Here is a 17,634-nt window from a genome sequence, read left to right as displayed (position 1 = left end):
TGAGGAGTATGTCCTGTTTATCTGCTCAGAAGCCTGGCCTCATTAGCTAAGTGGAGATTTCTCCTCCCCGGTGGTGCTCCCAGAGGCAGAGGTAATAGCGGGCCGCTGGCCTCCTTGCAGAAAAGCCGGCTGACACAGTGGCTTTGATTCTGTCCATCCCCTGAGGCTGAAAATGGAGTATCTAAAACGCTCTTACTTGCACAGTGATGCAGTCTTTTGTATCACGTATTGGATAATTCAGATGTTAAATTTAATATTATCCAAATTTCTGTCCACATTGCTCCTTGGTCTTAAATTAGTGATTCCGCTCAGTGAGCTTGACCAAAGGTCCAGAACTAAGCAGTCAGTGAAAGGTGAAGTCATTTAATAACTTTTATTGTGTTGGCACCTTTGCCCTCCCCAGCGCCAGGCCGGGCTGACTATCCTTCCCACTGCAAACTCATTCTATCAGCCTTCATCTGTCTAGGCTTTCATTTTATTTATGTAGAATCATTTTGATAGAAGCTGAGCCCACTCTTTCTAAGGGGAATTTTCACATTATTTGTATTTGTTATTTATTTGTGTGAAACTGCTAGGCCAGGCCAGGTCTGAGCTCTTTTCTCCCAATGACTGTACCTCTTTATTTACTATCTGGGACTATATGGCCTTGCTCCCTTCATTGGCTTTCATGGCTCTGAAAAAAGTAGCTGTTCTGTGTTGGGATGGTTTTCGGGGACCAAGAGGCCAACTCCAAGGCACTGGTAACCATCACTCTGACACCTCGTACGCACCGCGTGGAAGGCTGGGCTTTGCAGGACCCAGAGGGACACCAGGACCGTGCAGAGCAGGTGTTACTGCCCAGACACGCACATGCTGATCGCACTCCAACTTGAATAACAGACAAGGCAAGGCAGGAGATAAAATTGATAAGTGTAGGCTTGGGGCTGAGGAGAGGTTCAGCTGAGGAGAACAGAAGATGCTATCAGAAAAGAGCTTAAATCAGAGGAGAAGGGGAGATGGGTTGAAGGGAAGGAGGCAGAAGTATAAAGACTAAAAGAAGACTGGATGACAACACACGGTTCTGCCAAACTTGGACCAGGAGTCAGAGGAGGGAAGCACGCAGAGTCCTGGCTCCAGCTCCGTCTGAGGTAAGCTCTCCCCTCCCTGGCCGGTACCCGGGCACACCCGGATGTAGACTCAGGCTGCAGAATGCAGACCAGGGAAACAGAGGCTGAGAGAGGCTGTGATGTGGGCCACAGAACACCCCTTACGCTCTGAGAGTAGGAATGTTCTGTGGTGTTGGGAGGGGAAAGAAGAAGAAAGGAAGAAAAAAAAACCCACCAAAACATTTTGTGCTTATCACTGAAATGCTTTGTTTAAATAATTCTATTTGACTCCAAAATGTAAGTTCCAGGTTAGACACATCAAAAGCAGCCAGTCTTGAAAATGAAGCTTTTTAAATTCCAGCCCTGCTGTTGGACTAGAGAGAATAAAGGCTTTGTTCAAACATGCATTCCCAGCAGTCAGCAGAGCTCTGAAATTGGCCACGGAGGTTGTGTCCTATCGTGGTTGCACTTGGCTGGAGACCAAGAAGCTGTGGCCTCTGGGAAACGACCCCGGGCTGACTGATTTCCATGTGCCCCTCCAGAGCCACTCTGCCCTGCTTTGCCCTGTCCACTCTGAGGGGCTGGTCTTTAGGGCTCGCGTTAACAGTCTCTCTGGGCCTCTGGATATGTTGGGCTTCTGTCGGTGGGAAGCACCAACAGGACATCGGAGACTGAGAGAGGCGAGGGCCAGTCATCGATCCCGCCATGGCCTTCCATGCTGGGCTGCTGGGGAGTCACGGTAGTCTCATTCTGCAGGCCCCGGCACCTGCTGGCAGCCCCTCCAGGCCAGGACCAGGGGCTATTGCCCTGGGTACTATGTCTTCCTTTGTGGGTTTCCCTAGCTCTCTCAGTACCTTTATAAATAGTCTCTTTGTTGAACTCTCGACTACCCCATTTGAGTGTACCATTTGTCTCTTCCTGGGACCCAGAGTGATCCAGACCCTTTCTTGTCAGCTCTGCATTGTTCTTTGACCTGGGGCAGTTTTGTCTGTGGTTGCTGACCTCCTACCGAAAAGCAGTAAAGTGAAGAGCAAAAAGCCTAAATGAATCCTTCCTGAAGCAAACTGGTGCACCTGGGTGGTCACCAGCTAGGGCTGAGGGAGGCGATGGCAGAGGAGATGTCCCAGGGTTGGACCTAGCCAGAGCACAACACATCTAGCATTACGCAACCGAATCTGAAATTGTCTAGATCTTGAAGGTTCACGTTTAAGTCTTACATTCTAGTCGTGGCTTTCGGAGCATAAAGAACTTGTGGTTCGCCTGGGTGGCTCAGACGGTTAAGTGTCTGTCTCTTGGTTTCGGCTCAGACCATGATCTCCCTGTTGGCGAGTTCAAGCCCTGCCTTGGGCTCTGTACTGGCATGTGGAGCCTGCTTGGGATTCTCTCTCTCCCTTTCTCTCTCTGCCCCTCCCCAACTCAAGTTCTCTCTCTCAAAATAAATAAGTAAACTTAGGAAAAAAAAAAAGGAAAACATTCTCTAAGAAGCAAGCAAGCAAGCAACACTTGTAACAGCTAAGGGGACCTCTGGCCTGGGACACTGTCTCCCGGCTGGGCTGGAGGGCTTGGCAGAGACTTCCACTGGGAGCCTGTGGTGGCCAGGAAGCACAGGCAACCTGCAGACAAGCCTTCTCCCCGGGGCCATGTGTTTCATCTCTGCAAGCACTAACATCACTTTACAAAGCATTTTCAAGTAACATGTTCCCTCTTCAAAGGCCTCATATAGTTCAGCTTTACTCTTCAAGACCCTGTATTTTTCTGAGTGAGCTGGCTTAGAATTGGTTTTGATTTCTGTGCACTGCATTGTTATCACTTAATTCCCATTGGTGAGCCAATTTTCTTTGCTTCTGTTCTTCAAAAGAAGGCCACGTTCAGTGTCTTGCATTTTTGTGGCTTCCTTCCTCAGTTGCTGGTATAATCAGCTCCACTCAGTTCCCTGGGTGTCAGATTTTCTCATTTCCCTAAATTATCTGGAGCGGCCCTCAGCAGAGTGGTAGGGATTTCTCCTTCCGGCCCAGCGGCCTCACCTCAAGCAGCAGGGCATGTGTGTCGGTGGAAAAGACAGAGGGGAAAACAGGGCCACTGCAGTGTTTCCGCCAGCTAGCTCAGCGACAACCCTCTCTGTTGCCTGGTGCCATCCCAGACATCTAAGGTCTCACTCAGGCCCCATAATGGCCCCTCGAGAGGCCATAATGGCCTACAACCCTGTGAACCTTCTCTAGGGTTCTCTTGGACTCCTGCTCAGATGACATGTTTTTTGGGGCCTTTGTTCTAGTTTATCTGGGTCTTTTCCCAAAATGAACCCTGCTTCCACATGTGGCCTGTGCCCCCTAGGCCTCTGGGCCCTGGTCCCTAAAACTGGGGCCTGTCGTGTTTACATTTGCAAGAATTTGTGGACAGCCTGGCTTGAGTTTACTAGCAAAGCCCTTAATGATGATGCAACCCTGAAGCACATCTATTTTCCTATCGACGTCCTTGTGGCAGACTCTCAGTGACCACAAAAGAGGCCTTTCCCAGTGTGATAGCAACGGGGAGTGACAGAACGTGCCTGGTTTGGATCCGAGGTATGGGGCCCTAAGATCACCCAGGAAGACGAACTCGTTTTCCTTTGGTGTCTGTCTCTCTAACTACCACTGAGATGTGGAGAGGGGCGAAGGCACAAACCGAGTCACAGGCCTGTCGTGGACCTGCCAAATAGGACAAGATACCCTCTGTGTTTCGTAGCCTCCCCTGCCACAGGGACACATGAACATCTCTGCCTACATAAATGGCTCCAAGCCCTCCTCCAATGTTACTAGCAGGAATCTGAGTCTTTGTCAGAGGATTCCCTGCCCAGACCTCTCTAGAATTTCCAGGGGTAGTCACACGTATCCTTGTGGCTCTTTGCCAGCTCAGATAGGGCACTTGAAACCAAAGCGTCCCTTCTCATGTCCCTGCCTCTCACTTTTATCTCCAGACCTCCTGCTTCCCCAGCTTCTGCATAGCTCCCGGGGTGCCATGTGTCCAGAGCAATGATGGCTGACCCCAAATTCCAGGTTCCACCCAGATGTGACAGAGCAGCCCAGGCCTTGGGTCCTGGCATGCCCCTTATTGCAGGGTGTCCCTCATCCATCCCCCAATGTGGACTCAGCTTTGCGCTGCGGGTGGATGTAGGTGGTAAGGGGGTGCTGGGGTACATGTGATGTAGGATGTGGGATGGGGGTGGGTTCCTGGGAAACAGTGTCATGTGCCCTGGAGGAAATGCAGAGGGACTCGGATGGGAGGGCCCCTGGGTATCTCTCGTGCCTTCCCTGGCCCTGCCTGCAGGTCTCGGGCTGCCTCAGGTAATCCTGACACACAACAGGTCTGCTTCCTATATGGGCCCCCAAGCAAGTAATGGGATTTGTAGGCGATTTTCAAATGTCAAGGAACATAATGGAAAGAGCATATGAGCCTGTGATGAATGGCTCTGGCCACACTCATACCTAAAGTTTTTGGTTGACAAAATCTTTCAAAACACAGAGCCTGTGGAAGAAAATTTAAAAGGCATCTTTAGGAGTGCAAAGGGTAGGATGTCGTCCAACCCCTCACTGCACAGCAAGTCTCAGCAAGTAGGATTTTCTGGCCTGCTTGGTGCCCACAGGACCAGAAGCCAGGAGATGGATACTGAGTGGTCTCTCGGGATCCTGCGCCCAGGGTGTCCCCTGTGGGGTGAACCTTCTGGATCCCACGTGGGGTTGAGGCAGGCACCGCTCCATGACCTCGTCACCCATGGCGTCAGCAGCCTTCCACCCAGTAGCTGTCCCACTGCCCTTCTCTCTGGGGTTGCAACAAGCACCTAACCCTAAGCCAGGGTGGGGGCAAAGGTCAGGCAGGAGACCCTCAGTTGCCCGGATGTCTGAGAATACCCTTCATTCATCATGTGGGGTCCCCATCAGTGCCTCTTGGGGATAAGAGATATTGAGATGTATTTTAATTGAACAGTATTTAAGGGATTTGTTTAGGGCCAATGTGAAGCATGAGGAGTCTGCATTGCTCCCACACAGGCAATGGAAAGAATCCCATCAACCCAAGACTGTGGGTGTATTTATTGGTCATTCTTGGTTAACAAGGGTACAATCTCTAGCTTCTTGTTTTTGCTTTGGCTGTGACATAGTTGAAGGAAAATGGAGAATTTTACAAGGTGCACAGGGGCGCAGTCAGGTTACTGGTTTTGATGAATGCAGGATATAGGACTCCCAGCAGGAGAGCTCAGGTGCTAGCGGACACAGTTTCATACCCTGCCACGGAGGGCACTCTGGTGCTCAGGGAAGAGTATTGGGAACTTCAGGAATGGCGGACACCGAGCGTGGCAGCTGGAAGATGTGATTTCGCTTATTTAAAAGAAATGCAAAATGAAAGCCTGCCAGGACAAGGTGTTCTTTCAGATGTGCTTCTGCACTTCTAGAATGCCGGCTGACAAACCACCCAGGACAGACAGGAGGAAGGGGAGCTCTGAGAGCCCAGCTCTGCCTCTAGCATCCTGCCGGCTCTCGGGTCAGACTGAAGGTTCTAAATAACACCCCTCCCCCCAACATATACATGTGGACACACTCATGGGCAACTTCCGAGCCGCACTGCTGCAGGGGGCAGATTTGAGCCTGCCCACATGACATGTTTAGACCCCTAAAACTCACAGTTACTTTCTGCCCCTCCTGCCCAGGACTCAGATGCCCAAGAATCCTGCCTTTGCTGGGTATCACTCAGGAACCACAGCTCCAACCTCACTCATCCCCATGCGGCATCTCTGGAACATTCCATGGGTGGCTGACTTGAGAAGGAAAGAGTGAAGGAAGCAAGGGATTACACTGTCCTGTAGGATGTCTGGAAATCTCAGTGGCCCGAGTGCCCAGAGAGTGGACTGTGCTCAGTTTTCCCTCCATGGCTCACCAATCCACTTCCACAACTCACTGTTGGCACCATATATGCACTGTGTATGTACTATTAACAGATATAAGCTTAAACACATTATAAACCAGTGTAATGTGTACTTGAATATCCTTCAGTGATTCTATCATTCTGTTCGAATCCCACAAATTCTAGGATTTTATCACCAGTGACGTTTCTCTCTGTGAACAGGACTGTAGGGGAAGGAGTGGCGAGTAGCCCTCCAAGGTAACCACGGACAGAAACGCTTCTCGTTGAAACCAACATGAACACCTACCTTCACTGGCTTGGTGGCAGGACGCTCTGTGCTGGAAACAAATATGTTTCAAACCTGTTGTAGGGTTAACCGACCTTGATGAAGCTGAATTGATAGAAGTCTGTAGTTAAAAGACAAGACTAACAACTAATTAAAACGACAACCACTCTGGATAGTGTGCTTCAAACCCTGCAAGTGTGCGTTCGTGTAGGAGCTCTGCAGCCTAAATGCTGGCCAGACTTCTCACCAGGGCTCGGCGCCAGAATCCTCCGTAGTCTCTGGAGGCACATTGATAAATTAAGTTTATACTGCATGATGGGAAAATATTACTGCTGAAAATTCCTCCCGGGGGTGCTGGCGCCTGGGTGACTCCGTCGGTTAAGCGTCCAACTCTTGATTTCAGCTCAGGTCATGATCTCATGGTTGTCAGATCAAGCCCTACATCGGGTTCTGAACTGGGCATCGAGCCTGCTTGAGATTCTCTCTCTCTCTCTCTCTCTCTCTCTCTCTCTCTCCTCTCTGTGTGTGTGTGTGTGTGTGTGTATGTGTGTGTCTCTGTGTCTCTCCCTCTCCCGCTTGCCCCCTGCTCACACTCTTTCTCTTTCTAAAATTAAAAAATATATATACTCCCAGGAAGGGAAACATTTGTAAAACATCCCTCAGTGGGTCCTTGGTTTAGAAGATGAGCCAGCAAGGGGGCGCCTGGGTGGCTCAGTCAGTTAAGCTTCCAACTTCGGCTCAGGTCATGATCTCACAGTTCGTGGGTTCAAGCCCCGCGTCGGGCTCTGTGCTAATAGCTGGCTCAGAGCCTGGAGCCTGCTTCAGATTCTGTGTCTCCCTCTCTCTCTGACGCTCCCCTGCTCACGCTGTCTGTCTGTCTGTCTGTCTGTCTCTCTCTCTCTCTCTCTCAGAAATAAATAAAACATTTAAAAATTTTAAAAAGAAGATGAGCCAGCCAACAGACCTGAATCAAGGGGAAGTGTCCAGGAGAGATGGGGTGGTGGGGACAGTGTCCATCTGGGAGAGGAGGCAAGGGAGGAGCAGCAGATGGTCAAAACCCTACCTTTGCAATGTGACCTTGCTGTGGCAACATCCCTGTCATAGACTGAATTGTATACCCTCTCTCCAAATTCATATATTTAAGTGCCCAGTCCCTAATGTGACTGTATTTGGGCCTTGAGGGAGGTAACTAGGTTAAATGAGGTCATAAGAGTGGGGCCCTCGTGTGATAGGACTAGTGTCCTTTTGAGAAGAGACACCAGAGAGTGAGGACACAGGATGTAGTAGTCTGCTGTCTGCAGGTCAGGAAGAGGGTCCCTACTAGACACCAGCCCTGTAAGACCTCGATCTTGGACTTCCCAGCCTCCAGACCTGTGAGAAACTAGTATCTGTTGTTTGAGCCACACCATCTGTGGTATTTTGTTATGGCAGCTGGGGCTGACTATTCAGTCCCCTGACTTGACCAGTCTCGTCTCCTCCCAGCTTGCAAAGCGCCTGAGTGCCCCTGGGGTGGGCAAGGTGGACCCCCCCCCCACCGCGGCAGTGTGAAAGGTGGTGCGAGCCGAGGGGCAGAAGAAGCACCTGAAGCCCAGGGACCTCAGAGACACCCTGTGGGGGACCCCCCACAAGTAGGTAACTGGATTTTGAAGCAGCAGGGGTCTCAGCTGAGAGCCGGGGCTCATAAGTATGGGCATTAGTAACTGGGAGGCTTCCATCGGGGAGGGTTGGTGGGGAGGCCCAGGATGAAGGGAGACAGGGAGGCCAGAAAGCACTTAATTTGTGGCTAAGACAGGAGAAAGCAGCTGCCCTGAGCCTGATGGCAAGAGGAAAACCCTCCAGGCTCCGGGAGCTGCAGCCACAGCCCCTTTTGAGAAGCACTGCTCCCAGGCAGAGTCCACAGAAATGGGCTCCAGGCAGGAAGCAGCTCGGCTTTCTCCAGCTTCTGACAGCAGTGCTCCCCCCGGTCTCTGGGGCCCCCTCCCCGCCCCTTGGTCCTGCTCACTGGATGAGTCCCCTGTGAAGAGGGCGTGGATGGGAAGGCAAAAGGGCATGGATACTTCATGTCTTGATCTGACTGCCTGACATCTTGGGGTGGCTGGGGCCTCCCTGCGGCCAGGGTAAGTCTGACCTTGAGATGAATGGGAAGCTGCTATGCAGGAAGGAATCAGCACAAGCGGGGCTGGGCCCCTTGAGGGCAGGGGCCAGGCTCCCATGGGGGGACACGGGGCTTCAGAACTGGAGGGGTTAATTAAAGAGGGCTTGAGAAACCCATAAACACCCAGCAATGACTGGCAGGTGCTAATTTCTTCTTTGGTATTCACAATGACTTTCTGTTAATTAAGAAGAGAGAGAGCCCAGGGGAGGGGCGGGCGAGCCAGACATTCTGGCACAGGCAGGCTGGGCAGTCTGCCCATCTGGGGCCTTCTGAGGGTGAGGAGTGGCCGGGACATGGCTTGACTTTGAGGCCCTGAGAGCAAGGCAGGCCAGCCCTCAGCCCAGGACAGCCTGGCCCTCAGGGAGCATCCTTTGGGGGACAGGAGGCATTGTGCATGGACAGGCTGTAGCTTTTAGGTTTCTTTTTGAACCCTCTTAGGAGGACTGGGGACATACGAGGCCTGGTTGACACTTGGGGTCTCCCAATTCCCACAGAGGCCTTTTTACAGGCTAAGGCAGTGACAAGGTGGGTGGCATTCTTCCCCCATGGAGACGGAGAGAATGAGGCTGCACTGAGGTCTGCAAAGTGGTTGTGCTGGCGTGGGTGTGGGGAACGAGGAGGACCTTGCCCTCTGGGGGAGGTGGAGACCATCCGCAGGCACCTGCTTCCAGCTCCCCCTCGTCTCAGCCTCACCACCCTCTTCCCCCTGAGTCCCCACCCACACAAAACCAGGGCTGAGCTGGAGCTCTGGTCTGGGTCACTCTGGACAGCTGGGTTTGTGTACACTTGTGCATGTGCATAAGTGAGTGCTCGGCAGGCCTGTGTGATCAGGAATGTGTGTCCATTGCTTGTCTACACGTGCATCGTGTATATCGTGGTGTGTGCAAACACGTGTGTGAATGTGAGTGTATGCCTCTTCAAATCCTGATTGTACCACTTCCAAGCTACGAGTCTTTGGGCCAGCCACTAATATTTCTGTCTCCTTTTCCTCATCCGTGAAATGAAAATAATGACAGTGCTCATGCCATGGTGTAGCTGTGAAGAGTATATGAATGTGTGTAACACACTTAGAACAATCGAGCCTGGAGCCCCCTTCTGTCCTCTACTTTTCCATCTGCTGGGTGAACTCTTACTCAATCAGTCAAAACGTGGATGAAGGTCAGGGAGCATCAGGTCCATGTCAGGTACAGGGTCTACTCTTAGAACCCTGGGCTCAAGGGCAGAACCCCAGTCCAGTCCCTAAAGAAGCAGAGAGGAAACTGCTGCCTACCCCACACCCATGTAGCAGAGAAAGGGCTCTGCTAACCAGGGCTCCTCACACTCGGCACACAGATGTACAAGTAAGCACACTTCCACGTATGGGTGTTTTGCACATACCTGTGCAGTGAGGCAGGTAGACACAGAATGTGCACCCACATATCTGCATGTAATCCTCCTGGATGCAGGAGGTACAAACACTTAGTGTCCTCCGTGTTCACAGACATAGAGCTCACACACATAACCACACACACAAGGCACATAGATGTAAGCTCTACATTGTGTGCAAACATAGTATAGAAGCATAATTTATATGCACACACTTTGTACATGTATCAGGCACATAATTAGGATACACAGTACTTTGTTCACACATACACAAGATTTACACTCTGTACACAAGCATTGTGCACACATGCACACATACATACACAGAATGGATACCTGTGTAAACACAAGGCATATACCAGTAAATGATGAATATACTTTTTATACACAAGGCAATGCAAGGGTTATAAGGCACATGCTTGCGCACACAGGCTACACAGACAGGCCTGTGACTGTCATCCTCAGGGAAAAACCACCCTGAGCCAGTGCCCCTCCCTTTAACCTTCAGCACTGAAGGCTGCATGGGACCCACAGATGGGGAATTAATTGGTGTCATTAACATGTGGCGATGATAATGACTTCCCATCGATCCCCGTGGCAGACGTATGGTCACCCCCAGGTGGAGCTGGGAGCCCAGGATTGGGGGCCAGGCTTCCCTTGCAGAGCTCTGACCTTTGGCGGCCATGCCAGGAGTCCCTGTTCCTCCTCCCAGGCCACGGTTCCCACAGAGCGCAGAACACAGGGGAAATGGAAATCCAGGGGGAAATTAGCAACTCGCCCAAGGTCACCTGGCCTGCTGGGGGCTGGGTGCCTGGGAAGCAGGACTCCAGCCCTTCCCATCCCACTTTCCTCCCCTTTCTTGCCCCCTCCTGCCCCCATTTCCTGTTCTCTACCTTTCCATCCTCTCTGTAGGAGAGTCTCTGTCTCTCCTTGCTGGCTCCAGGCCCTAGCTGACTCCTGCGGGGCCAACTCTGTTGCAAGCGTCTGGTCTCTGTCCTGGAGCCTTTGGTGGGCCCGAGACCATGTGGTAAAGGAGCTCAGCTACAGGGAGAGGAGGTCTGGAATACAGGAAGAGGTAGTCATGGGAGGAACAGACATACCAGCAAACTCCTTTTCCTCCTTTTAGATGCTGCCTCCTCCAGGAAGCCTCCCCGATGTGCCCCACTTCTGAAGTCATGGGGTCCCCTCTTCTGCTGCTTCCTCAGTTTTTACTCCCTCCCAGCTCTTATTTCATAGAAGTATGCCTGTCTACTCAATTCCTTCCCTGCTGTGTCATGAGCCATTTACTTCTGGACTTTATCTGACCTAGCTTTGTAACTACTTCTGATTTAGTCCAGCATAGGCAAAGAGTAGATGCCTAATCAATGTTGGATAAATGCAGATATACTGAGACAGGTAGACATAAAGGCTGAGACCAGAGCCGGAGAGACAAACAGAGAGGGGTGTTGGAGAACATGCCCTCCAGGACGCAAGAGATAGACCGGCACTCAGACATCAGACATCGCAGGCCGGCCTGGTGCACACAGTCTGGGCTCTCTGCAGCTCTCTGGAGGTTTTGGAGACCCTGTTACTTAGTGTGGAGCCAGGCCGCCTCCTCCTATCTGGACCTCGGAGGAGAGGAGGAAAGCTGCAGGTTCTTCAGCTGGGGGTGGGGCTGGGAAGTGGGGCTGGGCAGGTTGGGGAAGAGGACATTCTAATGGGATCGAAAGACTGGATTCAGACTCCAAGGACTCAGGCATGGGCAGAGAGGCTGAGCTTATTCCCAGTAGCCCCCCGAAAGCCCAGCCTGGGTCAGGCCTCCAGGGACACCCCAGACTGCCTGGTTGCACTGAATTTGTTACTGTCACTGCATTTCCAGGGCCTCTAATGAGCTGCTAATGAGCTGTCAGCTAATTATGAGAATTAAAAGGGGCAGCCAGGCCAGGCAGAGCTTTCACTGAAAGCTTCAGGATGATCAGGAGGAGGGAAGGTTCCCATCACTGGCCTCCTGGCCCCACTTGCCTGATTTGATCTTAGCCCCCATGTGGAGAGGGTGGAGGTATTTGCCTGTGGGGAGAGAAGGATAACCTCAGCAGCCCCTGAATGAGGCCAGTTCCAGCCTCACAGGTGGGAGGGTCTGTACCCTGGAAGGCAGCCCACTGTAGGGCAGACAGGCCCCAGAGGTCTGACGAGGTGTGACCTCAGGGCCTAGTGTCTATCTTCCTATCTGTGAAATGGGTCTGGAGGAGGGGAAGGGGCCAATCTGATGATCCCTGCAAGCACTTCTTCACCATCTCAGCCCAGTTCTAACCCTATGAAGCCCCTCCGTTATAGGTGTGGCCCAGGTGCCTCCAGCTCTCCGAGGGTGGAGGCTTCCCGGGTCACATGGGATCCTTAGTGAAGCTGAGTAAAGAAATCTTTTTTTTTTTTAATATTTTTATTTATTTCTAGGAGAGAGAGAGACAGCGTGAGCAGGGGAGGGTCAGAGAGAGAGGGAGTCACAGACTGAAACAGGCTCCAGGCTCTGAGCTGGCAGTCAGCACAGAGCCCGATGCGGGGCTTGAACCCACGAACCGCGAGATCTTTAACCAGGTAAATGAGTGAGTGCATATCTTGGCAAAGACAAGAATGTTCATGGCAGCCTTGTTCGTAATAGAGGCAGACTGGAAACAACCTAAATGTCCCTCAACAGAAGAAGAGGTACATTCATTGTGACACAGTCATACAGTGCAGTAGAACACTGCAATGAAAAAGGAAAAACTACTTACAAAGGCAGTCTTAATCTTGCATGGTTCTGATATGCGTGCATTCCAGTTACCACAGTTTATTTTTAAATAATACTAGTTTCCCAACAACGCAGTTCAAATTTTAGTTATTGTGTTTTATTAGCCTTAACTGCACAAAATTCAAACCAACCCACTAGCTTTTTAGCCCACAAGTCACTACATAAACAGCAGATGTACATCACATGATCTGTGACCAGTCAAGTCACTATTTCCGAAGTCGGCCCGTGACTGGCCACGGGGCATCTGCCGTTCATTTTACGCACAGACAGCAGAGGGCGCTGTTGTGTTGCCTCCTGAGCTCCAAGTTATAAACCCAGGTGACATTTGACAAAGTTAATAAACAACAAAAAGAAAGTCGTCAACAAAGATATAAGTGCAGCGAAGAAATAAAAAACCAATAATGATAAAATTGAAATTCGAATCAAACAGAAATGGGACTGAGCGGCACCTTGTGACCGTGAACTTAGGGACGTCAATGAGTCCCGTGTGGTTATGACGAAGAGGTTGAAGACCTCCCAGAGAAAGTGATGCTCCCAAAATAACTTCCCGTGAAAGGAACTTTCAGAGATATTTCACAACATTGAAAGCACAAAGGAGATGTTGGAAGCTGATCCAAACTTAGAAAACAGTAGGACAATTCACCGTGGCACAGAAAAGACCAGAAAAGATGCCCGCTCTGGATTGTAACTTGCACTATGAGAGGAAGGAGGTGAGCCCTGTTCTAACTGCTCTTGATACATTTCCTACAAAGAAATAAAACACTCGAATTCTTAATATTTAGTATGAATATTAGCATTAGTATTTTTAAATCTCCTTATACATTTTAAACAAACAGTAAGAGATTTCTTATTGTTTTGATTTAAAAACTTTAAAAAGCCACAGAACAATCATAACTTTCCCCACTGATTATTATTTTTGTAAGTTTTATTTATTTATTTTGAGAGAGAGAGGGAACCAGTGGGGGAGGGGCAGAGAGAGAGGGAGACAGAGGATCGGAAGTGCACTCTGTGCTGACAGCAGAGAGCTTGATGTGGGGCTCGAACTCACGAACTGGGAGATCATGACCTGAGCCGCAGTCAGATGCTCAACCTACTGAGCCTCCCGGGTGCCCGTCCCCACTGATTATTAAGATCACTCTGCGTGATTTCAACCTACACAGCACTTCGCCGCCCCTCACTGCCGTCCAAAGCAAGATGACTATTGGTTCCCACAGTGGCCTGGATGAATCTCGCAGACATGAAGTTGAGGGAAAGAAGCCAGACGCAGAAGAGCGTGTACTTTATAATTCTGTTTCTATGAAGCACAACAACAGGCAAAACTAATGTGTGAGGAGAGAAGCCAGAATAGTGGTTCCCTGGGGGCAGGCGGGACTGTTAGCGTGTAGAGGTCATGAGAAAGGCTGCCGGGGTGCTGGACCATCTCGGTTTGGGTGCTGGTTACAGGCATGTATAAATCTGTAAACATCTCATCAAGCTATGCACTTAATATTTGTGGACTTTACCGTGTAAAAGACAATTTTAAATATTCTTTTATTGGAGACATTCTGTGAGTGCCTTGGGGTTTAATGTGACTCCATCTTACAGAATTTGACAGCAGAGACATGACTGGTCTTTTTCGCCTTCTTCAGACCCTTTCCTGTGTGTCTTCTGTGGCCCGGCCTCCCTGGTATTCCTCCTTTTCCCCTGGCCACTCCTCAGTCCCCACTACCTGGCTTCTGAGTGCTGCTCTTCACCAGTTCCCACTTTGTCCATCACCTACCGGCTTGTTCTAACCCCGGGACACTGCCTTCCACCCTGGGGCTCGAGCACACCTAGAACCCTCCCTGCCCTCACTTCATCCATTGTGGTCAGTGGTTTAACCCTGACACCCCTGTCTCCTCACCCTCTCCCAGGGAGGAAGGATGGAAGGAATGAGACGAGAAAGGAAGGAAGGGGAGGAAGGAAGGATGGAAGAAAGGAAGGAAAGAAGGATAGGGAGGAAGGGAGAAAGAAGAAAGAGGGAAAGAGGAAGGAAGGGGAGGAAAGAAGGAAGGAAGGGATGAAGGAAGGGAGGGAGGGAAGGAGGAAAGGAGGGAGGGGTAGATAGGTCTGGCTGCTGGGGAAGAGGTAGCTGGGAAGAAGTCATAGGAGCGGGAATTGCTCAGGGCAGATTTGGCCTGATCCCAGCTCTAAAGAAGTGACGCCCCATTAATGCCTTCCTGGCCACCAACATGTCTCCCTGATTGAGCCTGGAACTCCACACTATTAGCCACAAATGGCATTTTGAAATGGCCTTTTTTTTTTTTGGGCAAACCCCAAAGACATTGCTAAGATTTACATTTTCAAATATATGCTGACCTTTTTTTCCTCTTTCTTTGAGTTCATTTGTCATCAGTGTATAATTGAATCAATATATTTCCCGATCAGCCCCAAGATTGAATAAGGTCACGGGGAGCCGTGTGTGGGCATTAGACATCATTATTTCACTCTGAATGAGCGGCCATGGCATGGAGCATTCCAGGCGCCAAATGAAATTCTATTAGATTCTATTACACTTTTACAATTATAGAGACGTTCCAATATTACAAGGGGAAATGAAGTCATAATAAAAAAGCCCAGAGGTGTATTACAGAGAAATGGGCACACTATTTTTCTAGTTAAAAACTTGATGGAAGGGGCTTGACTGGCTTTCGGTTGCCGAGATGTGACCTTGTTCTCAAAGCCCCTCAGCTGCTTGCTCAGGCCCTCCCTTCCTGCAACTCTGCCGGCCAGAGGATGGCTGGAGCCAGAGCCCAGGGAGCCTGCAGACCCTCTCTGTTCCAAGTAAATCCAGCTCCTGGGTCCTAGGAGGCAGAGACATGCTTCAAAAAGACATCACGCCTGGGGAAACAGGCAGCCTGGATACTGAACCATTCTGGAAGGGAGTCCCCATGTGTGAGAGAGAGAGCAAAGTGCCTCAAACAGGTGTGTAAGAGGGTGACATGGGACTCCCTGGGGGCTTGGGGTAAGCTGCCCCTGCTGGAGCCCCTTCATGTTGGATGGGGTATCCAATAGTCACATGGTATGTTAGGGTGCTCACTCCCTCCCGTGGAATATTCCCCACATATAACCGTGCTAGAGCAAGCTAGGGTTCCCCCCTACCTCACTCTACCTTTCTAGAGGGAGTTCTAGCCAGCCCCTGAGCAGAGATAAGACAGAGCCCAGGTTGGGGAGGCGGAGTCTTGTGGGGCTTCCAGAGAAGCAAGCGGACAAAGAAGGCCTTGAAGGATGGTGAGGATGTGAATAAAGAGATCAGAGAGGAAGCACCTGAGGCTTAGTAAGGAGGGCCAGTGTGATGGAGGCCTAGAGGCTGGCAGGAGCAGGTGCCTGGAGTGAGGGGGAAGGGACAGTGCAGAGAGCAAAGGCTGGACAGCAGGCACATGGCCTGAGGGCAAGGACTAAGGGCCTGGACCTAAACTTCTGTCCTGGAGTTGGGGACGTGACTTGGGAGCTCCGAGGGCAGGGTAGAGCTTGTCGCTGGGCTGGTGGCTGCCCAGGAAGGGCTAGCTGTGTGGTAAAGGGGTGGCTGGACAGCCACCCAGAGTGAGATAGGACCGGGGGCCAAAGGGAGGCATTCAGGAGGTTCCCTGGTGCCCGTGTGAGGGTCAGGTCCCAGCCCCGGACCATCCCGGGAAGAGAACAGTGTTAGAGTATCTTGGAAACAGGCCTGGGGTCCTCCCTTTCTATTTCTTTCCCAATCCATAGACGAATGGTCTTCGGGAAGGGTTTCCAGAAACACTATAATGTTTGGTAACCTTTTGCTCCCCTCTCTCTGGGGAGGTGCATATCTGCCCCCCCCTTACACGTTAGCCTTGGCCATGTGTGGAAAGCAGAATTCTAAGGATGACCCCTCAAGATTCCTGACCCCTAGTTATTTAAAGAAGCACTAATCTAGGTACTGGTGTGAAGGGGGTTTGCCGATGTAATTAAAGTCCCAAGTCAGCTGGTCTTAAAATGCAGAGATTATCCAGGTGGACCTTTTAAAAAGTGAGCCCTTTAAAAGCAGAGCAATTTCTCTGGTTAGCAGCAGAAAGGGACACTGGAAACGTTCAAATATCATCACACTGTTGCTAACTTGAGGATGGAGGAAGCCTGGTGACTAGGGATGTGAGCAGGCTCTAGAAGCTGAGAGCAACCCTGGCAGCCAGCCAGGAAGCAAGGGCTTCAGTTGTACAGGCATAAGGAGCAATCCTACCACCGCAGCGGCATCTCATCTCTAGATGAGAATGCAGTCAGCCGACACCTTGACTTCTGTCTGAGGAGAGAATCTACCACACCGAGCCCAACTTCTGACCTACAGATGGTGAGCTAACAAGTGGGTGTTGCTTTAAGGGGCCAAGTTCATGGTAACTTGTTACACAGCAGCAGACAAACGCATCCTGTGACTCGCTTGGATGGTGGAAGTGATGGCGGGGGCTCTGGGACAAAGTGTTGTGTTTCTGCTCAGCCTCTTGTCTTTGGCGACCTGAGAAGCACATCCCGGGACGTAGCGCCCCTCCTGCTGGGCCCGAGGTGCAGACCTGAACCCAACAAAAACCTGCAACCAACCCAGCAGACGCGGGGGTGAGAAAAGTGTTGCCATAAGTCGCAGAGTTCTGGACAGGGTCATCGCGCAGTGATGTCCCAGCAATAGCTCACTATTACAGACACCTTCATCTGAGCGGCAGCTGGAAACAGGCTGGGACCAGAGGCAGGGGCTGTGTTCGGGTCTCAAGCGGGCGCCCAGTGCAGGGGTGAACCCTGGAGGCTGAGTGCCCATGCTGAGTGCGTGCTTGCTTTGCCCAGTTTGCTGCATCCTTACACCCGCTCTGAGCCCTTCCTGTTAGTCACCTCCTGAAGTCACCATGCCCTGTCAGTCTCTTGGGGTGGGGTTCTTTCAAAAAAGCTGGAGCTCTGTGCTCTTTTCCCTCACCTTTGTCCTCCCAAACTTTGCCAGCACAGGGCACCCGAGGGGTGGGTTCACAGGCAGCTCCAGGTCACCTCTGGACTTCAAACTTCCTGGGAAGATGTCAGTCAGCTGCCCCCAGACTCTATAGGGACACAGGCCATGTTCCCTTAAACTCTCTGATGCCCCGGCAGCCCTTCCACT

This window comes from Hyaena hyaena, unplaced genomic scaffold, assembly GCF_003009895.1.
Source record: "Hyaena hyaena isolate Hyena2069 unplaced genomic scaffold, ASM300989v1 scaffold_245, whole genome shotgun sequence".
NCBI classification, from domain to species: domain Eukaryota; kingdom Metazoa; phylum Chordata; class Mammalia; order Carnivora; family Hyaenidae; genus Hyaena; species Hyaena hyaena.
Note: the sequence above shows the minus strand (reverse complement) of the source record.